Genomic DNA, 7,543 nt, shown 5'->3' with positions numbered 1-7,543 from the left:
ACAGCTCCCTCTACCGCTTGAAATATATTTAGCCGCATGATCACATCAAAGCCCTGAGGAACCCCCACTGCTAAACTCAAAGAACAGACAAGTCCATCTGTAATAACCATCCCTTTATGAAGTCTATAAATCCTCTCCTCACCAGATCAGTGCGCAGCTAATAACTGAAAAAGCAGAGCCCAACTCGACCCCCTTTGAACTTGACTGTATGTAAATTAACTCGGAGAAAGCATATGCATATCTCTATAAAAGAGTAAAGCAGCTATGTATTTCCTATGTACACGTGTGTATGCCTTTGAGTGACCTCCTTCTAATCCTGTCGCTGCAGGGTGCCACATGAAAGCCATGTGCTTTGCCTAAAATGCACAAGAGGTGACAACCCATCAGGAAAATCTCATCCATACAACAGATTGAATTTTACAGTAGGCTACAGCTGAAATAGGTTACATGTTAAGCTAATACATTCAGGGAAGCCTGGAAAATGCATTGTGCATATAAAATAGAGAAACAATAAAATACTTAATAAAAGGTAAACAAAGTGGAGCATTAACTCTAGCATCTGTCTGTTTAGTTAGGCCTATATGATTTTTTTTACCAGTGGATGTCAGGTTTAAAACCTCTCCCCTTCTCTTCACCTGGCCTTTGTTCAGGCTCATCTGGGCCGTTTCTCAATTCCCATATGCAGACTTCATACTCGTGTACTCCTGGGTACAGACTTGTTGCTGTAGATTCGGAGCATGGACTTGAGTAGTTTATGAGCACGTACTCCGCTCTCACAGCTTTTGGGACAGGTGGACTTGATGACATCACAGGAAATAAAGCACATATAGTTTAACTTATGTCCACGAGCATACACGCACACAAGCATACAATTACGTGGATTGAGAAATGGCCATGTGGTCTGGTCTTCTTCTGTCAGGCCATAGCTGGCACTTTCTCAGACAGGTGTTCTGTGTGGCTGGGTCTGCATGTCAGCAGACTCAGACATGCAAAGATGTTAAAACAATTCATATATGGACACTAAGGCTTTTTTATGGGCCAAGTCAGTTGTTATTGTTTAAAGTATTAAATCTTGCATCACTGTTCTATTTTACCTTTGTCCCTTTTGAATTAAAGTGCCCATATTCTATTATTTTCTGATCTGTGTTATAATGTTGTTTCTTCACCAAAAACATACCTGGAGTTGTGTTTGTTTCAGAATCAGAATCAGAATCAGAAGACTTTTATTGCCATAGTCTGTGAACACAGTTCACAAACTAGGAACTTGATACGGTGAAAAAGTGCAACATAAACACACTGAATAAATACAAATACAAATAATTTCATTGACACTTGTTAAGCACACAACCTTTAAATGTTGGATATGTCGACAGTAGCTCAGTTGGTAGAGTGTTTGTCCACTGATCTGTAGGTTGGCGGTGTGATTCTAGCTCACACAGATGAATGCTGTTGTTGTGTCCTTGGGCAAGACACTTAACCCACCTCACCCTCAGTGTCTGCATACAGTGTATGAATGTGTGTGTGAATGGGTGAGTGGTGCCTTGTTGTAAAGCGCTTTGAGTGCCTTGAAGGTGGAAAAAGCGCTATAGAAAAATGTGACCATTTGCCATGTCTGGATTGTACGTATTTAGCCTGCATAATATAAATACATACTGCGTTCAGTCAGTCTGCCTTTCCACATCAAGACATTTTGTATCTTCTGTTGAATAAATGCAGTTTAAACATTTTAGAGTTAGGATGTTGCAGTGATGTTTGTGATGTTGTTTTTGATTAAATAAAAAACAGCACACTTTAGATAGGCCCAGCTGTGAGGAAAGGTGATGCTGATGGAGGTTCAGGCCAAACAGGGTAGCATCTTTTCATGTTAACTCATGCTTTAGAATAAATTCAGCACTAAAACAAAACATCACAAAAAACATCTCTCCTCCTCCTGATTAGGTCTCCTCTGATGTGCCTCTGTTCTTAAAAAGGAGAAAAATAAAGTTTGTTCACTTTAAAAAGCTGTCTGAAGTTCTCCTCCAGTCAGAGTTCAAATAACACTAAAACATGTGCATGGCATTAAGTGGCTGATTTGTATTAAACAGAGGAAAAGCGGACGGACAAAGGGATGAAAGAGGTCAGCCAGGGGAGAAGTTCTGGAGGGGCTAAGGCCCAAATCACCCAGGCCCTGTGGCACTACATAAAGAAGACATGGCTTCTTTAGGCTCATACTGTGAATTCAAATCATAATAACTTTGCGTTTTTTGGTCCTGGACTGAAGTGTAGCTGCACCACTCACTATAGGTCAATGTCTGAGACCGGGAGTTCAAAACAGACAAAGTGAGTTTTATCAGCCTTTCAGTCTTTATATTGCCTCTAGATTTAATAATTTGATATTGGTGTCAGTTATAGTTAATATGTCATTTAGTCTTTATGTTTGAGACAGAAAACAAATCCTCATTGTTGTGTATGGGCCATAAAAGCAGATGTGTCTGTGAACTTGAGTATTATGAGTTATTCAGCTCATCACAAGCACAGATCCAAAGGTCCCTGACCCCACAACTGCTTGTTCACACACTCTGTCTTCCTGCAGCTCCCATTAACAGTGGTGGACTGTTGTGGCTGCACAGAAGTGTTGGATGTCTCCCAACAGTGTGTGCTCTTGTTGGCTCACAGCTCTGAGCTGGTCGCTGCAGTTCATACAGTTTGAGAGCTGTAGATGCTTTTTCCCATGTGTACAGAGGACACCCAGCAGAGCGCCTTCAGCACTGGGTATTCAGGTCTAGGCTTTGGACTCACTTGTAAAGCCAGGCACTGGGAGGCTCCCACCTCCGCTCTGATCCACTCAGGTCCAGCTCCACAGAGGAGGCTGTCCTGCCAGCTCTTTTATTCCAATGAGCACACATCGAGGCCTGGCCAAAGCCAGACTGACAGTCCCCCGTTGCCTCCAGAGCCTGGGTCTCATTTCCCACTGCAGCCGCCCACTGCTCTTCTCAGCTTTTCAATCTCCAGCGCAATTAGACAGAGATCCTTCCTTTTGTGGGCTGTCCGCAGCGGTAGAAAAGCCGCAGGATGAGAACAGAAGAAGGAGGGCCACGTTGTTGTTGTTGGTGTGGAACTCAGGCATAGCCAGGAGCCACTTGTGAAGCTCTGGGTATTAGGACTCACATGGTTTGTTTGGAAAGACTTCTCCAGGGGCCAAAGTAGGATTACGTTGCAGATTGTGAGTTCCCATGGAAGAGGCCTATACCAGCGAGGGCTGCAGTGGGTGGGTTTCAGGTTGGGGGCCATAGAAGAGGTCTTTATGAGTTTGGGGTCTGGCTGAATGGAAAGGGCCAACTCCCAGCATGCTAGCTCTCCATATTAGATGGACACAGAGAGGCCATTGAAGTTCCCCAGACATCCCCCTTTATTTCTGCTCCTTTCTCTCACTCAGTCCAGGCTCTTGAAGGCTTAACTGTTCGCCGCTCATAAAAAGAGTATAAGGAAGTTCTGAGGGCCAATATCACTAACACAATTATGTAAAGCTATGGTATGGTGGAAATACTCACTCATACTTTGATTTCAAGTGAACAGACAATATGAATTACCAGCAACATAAACCTGCACTGAAAAAAAAAGAAAGGAAAAAAAAAAAAGAAAACTTTGCAAAACTAAATTCTACAGATGTGACTGCACATTTAGTTTTGGTTTAAAGCAAACCAATGAGTAGAAGCACTTTTAGGTGCAAAAATACCTCCACTGTTGCTTCTTTTCATAAAACATCAACTGACTAATCACAGTTTTAGAAGTATAAAACCATCCCTCATTATGCATCATCATTGCTTTCCAGATGTCGCTTGGCCCCGCTTGCCCTTCAGAATCTCGTGTCACCTATAGGCCGCCCTCACCCCTCAGCACCCTATCTGTCTTTGTGTCCCTCTGCCCCCTCCCCATCCCCAGACGTCTCCAGCCATACCCCTTTGAGCCATGCCGCCGCGATGCATAAATACATAAATCTGCTGTCAGTGTACATGTGTGTGTGGCGGCTATAGGCAATGGGCCGGCAACCCCAATCCCCTTTCATGTGTCACAGGATCACAGGAGCTCTATGTTTACAGAGCGTCCAGACAGACTCTTCTCGGACCCCTGCCCTGCCCTATACTCTGGCCCCCCAACCTGTCACCCCTCACTGGGATAAAGCAGTAGGAGACAAAGGTTGGATGGTGCCAGTGCTGGTCTGTGATTTGCCTGGGACGACGGCGAGTGTTCAAAGGTCAAAGTGGCTATAAACATGTCAGCTGACCTTGGGTAATGTGGTTCCATTTTAACAAGGGTCTGATTTAATAATATATGGTGTCAGTGTCATCTCTTGTTTTGTCAATAGAAATGGTTGGTTTGTTGTTCTGACAAAAAAAAAAAAGAATGGTTGGGTTTTGATTCTTGTAGGAGTTGACATTGCAGTGGGCCAAGGAAAACAATTTTGGTTCTTTTTGATGGTGGTCTAATCCACGACTGTTAAAGGTGCACTATGTAACTTTTTCTGGTAAGTCTGACTGTCTGCTTAGCTCCAAGGAGAATTAAGTTTAATGTCTGCGGTACAACCAGGCTAAATGATAACATCGTATAGAATAGTTTCCTCTAAGCTTGAACTTATAATACCAGGCTTGAGTGCAGACCTAACTGTAATTTGTCATTTGTGTTTCCATTTCTTTCTTATGACGAAAATTCCTAAATATGCCATATATCATTGCATCTGTTTTGGTTAACCACACAGCCAGTTTCTCCCAAGATCCAAGACCTCTGGGACTCTTGCTCTTATTTTTGTTGATACTCAGGGGAGGCTAAGAACTTTTCATCTTCCAACACCTTATTTAGCACAGACATTTTAAAAAGTTGTTAAATCTGCCATGTTTTTTTATGCTTGTGTTCTTCCAGCATTTTAAATCTTTCAGTACCAATCTGTTGAAGTTTCTCACCTCTAAATTTGTAAAAAGATAGGAAAGAACAGAAAGACGAACACAACAAAGCCTGTAGGGAAAGTGTTTTATCTTGCCGTGTTAAATTGGGAGTGAATAGTTTGGATGATTCTGAGGCCCTGAAAAAGCATAAGAAAATAAACTCGCCAAATGTGCATATGCGCAAGCACACACAACAAAAACAAATTAACCTCTAAAATACTTTGCCTCTTTTTAACCGTTCACTTCAAAACCATCATCAGGCCTCTAATGGGGGGCAAGTTCAAAGCTGCACTACACTCCCGCTGCTCTGCTGAGATGGAGGAACAACACTTTGGTCTCTCTCTCCCTCTCTAGCCTTCCTGTTTGTTTATCCAGCGCTTTGCTCTCTTTCCCTGTTTCAATCCATCTCCCCTCTTTTATTTCTCATCTTTTCTTTGAGAGAAGCCTTTACTTTATTTAGCAGCGTTTGGTTTTTGATTCTGATTTTGCGATTTCTGCTCCTCCGCTCCTTGAGTTTTGCTTGTTCTGTCTTCCTTCTATCTCTGACCATCTTTCAAATCTGATGGACATTGATCAGCGGGCAGCAGTGGGGTTGCTCTCCTGCTGCAAGTCTGTTCACAAAGCCATATCCAACCCTGGATCCAAAGGAGAGCCTTGAGCGCTGAGCCCTCCAAAGACAACCACTGGTCCTATACGCAGACAGTTCAGCTCTATAGTATTGCCCTGCAGAAATCGGCCCGGATCAAAACTCCTTCTCCGCTTGTTCTAGTCTCTTCCTTTTCTCTTTCAAAGATGGCACTTCCACAAATGTTTAACTCCAGCTATCTTCTCATTAAGAGGTCTTCAAAGGATTCCATTGATGTAAAAGCATCCATTTGAATTTGTAATCACCCTTTACTGTGCCGCGCCGGCTGCTGTGCTCAGCGTAATTTCTCCTGGATTTTCTGATAGCCGCCTCAAAGAGCTAACAACCCGTTTTTTCCTCCCGCTATGAAGTCGGATAAAGTAAAAGACTTTATCGAAAACTTTTAGAAGCTGGGAGGTGCGTATTTGTGAAGCCCTCGGGTTTGTTTATATATGCTGACAAAGAAAGTAAGAATATATATGCTAGCTATGGAAGACTGCCGACAATACACGGTGCAGATGATAAGCGCGGTGAGAAAGCCACTAGAGCGGGATAAGGCTTGTTTGAAGATTAAAAGTTTCGTCGTCACCATAGGACAGGCTATTTTCATGAAAGGCACTGCAGTGGACTTGAAATTGGGTTGTCTATAAGGAGGAGGACCTTTTACTGATATAGACTTTATAGGGTTTTTAATATTCCACTTTCCCAAAGACATACTTCTCCCACATGTTAAAAAGAAAACCAAATGTTGTACTTGGGAATGACCTGAATTAATGCTTTCCTCAAACTTTGTGCTTTCTGTTGTAAAAATACTATCACTTCAAGAGCAAGAAAAAGAGAAAGTATCCTATCCTAACGTTATTTGTACTTTTTCCTCCTAAAGTCTGAAATTGAATCTATAAATTTTCTTCGCTGTAGGTTTACCCCATGGTATTAGACAGACTATGTCTAAAATACACTTTATTGTACCCAAAGGGAAATTTGTCCTCTGCATTTGACCCATCCTTCAATGGGGCATCTTCTCAGGAGCAGAGAGCGCTGCAGTACCATGCTCAGGGACCCATCTCTAGATCTTGAGCTAGTTCTTGGTCAGGACTACCTTAGGTGTAGGATTTTACATATTTTGTCTATAAAGTTTTATCCAATCAGTATATCTTACATAGAGGGCTGGTCTAAAGCACTTTGCAACTGGGTTGGGCACGTTCATGCATTGCTGGTCAGCCTGATACGCTGTGTTTGTGCACCAGTGTTGGGCTGCACTGTTAATGTCGTCACTGCCATTTTAGCTCTGCAAGCGTTGATCCAGTTGCTGCATAGCTGACCACGGTCAAAGGCTCAGTGTCTCGATATGGTGCGCTGAGTGCTATGCGTTGCTTTCTGGTAGGTGTACAGCTGTGGTCAATGTAACACACTTTTTAGGCTATGTAACTTTATTCATGTAACTATTGGTCCTGATGGCGTGCCCACCTTTACCTATGCTCCTGAATGTATTTTTACACTCTGTGGACATCTGTAAGTGCTCATGACTGGAGGCCAGTGTATGTGAATAAGGATACAAAGTGCCAACAAATCTTTCTTTTATTTTAACCAAGCTGCAGCTACACAAAATAAATAATTGTATTTAATTCAATATCATCTGTAGTTTTTGGGTGTCATACCCATGGAGTTGTTAGTTTCTCCCTGAGCGTGGCTCACAAAACTCCATGCCCGCTCACTTAGTGTTTTACTATGGCATTTTTTCAAATAAATGGTTCATAAACAACAAACAAGAAATAGTCACATTAGCATAAACATGATTTAGTTTTAGCTTATTTTAGTCCTGATTTAGCTTCTATAGTTTTACACAGTATTTTCATTCAGTGTTTATAGTAAACCTCACCTGCTGTGACATAAACATATACAGGCCTATAAGATCTCAGTTGGTTATACCACGATGCAAATTTGGCCATTAGTTGATACACAGGCTAACTATTTTAATTTGTGGGAATTTCACTACAGT

Source organism: Periophthalmus magnuspinnatus, chromosome 8, assembly GCF_009829125.3.
Source record: "Periophthalmus magnuspinnatus isolate fPerMag1 chromosome 8, fPerMag1.2.pri, whole genome shotgun sequence".
Classification (NCBI taxonomy): domain Eukaryota; kingdom Metazoa; phylum Chordata; class Actinopteri; order Gobiiformes; family Gobiidae; genus Periophthalmus; species Periophthalmus magnuspinnatus.
Note: the sequence above shows the minus strand (reverse complement) of the source record.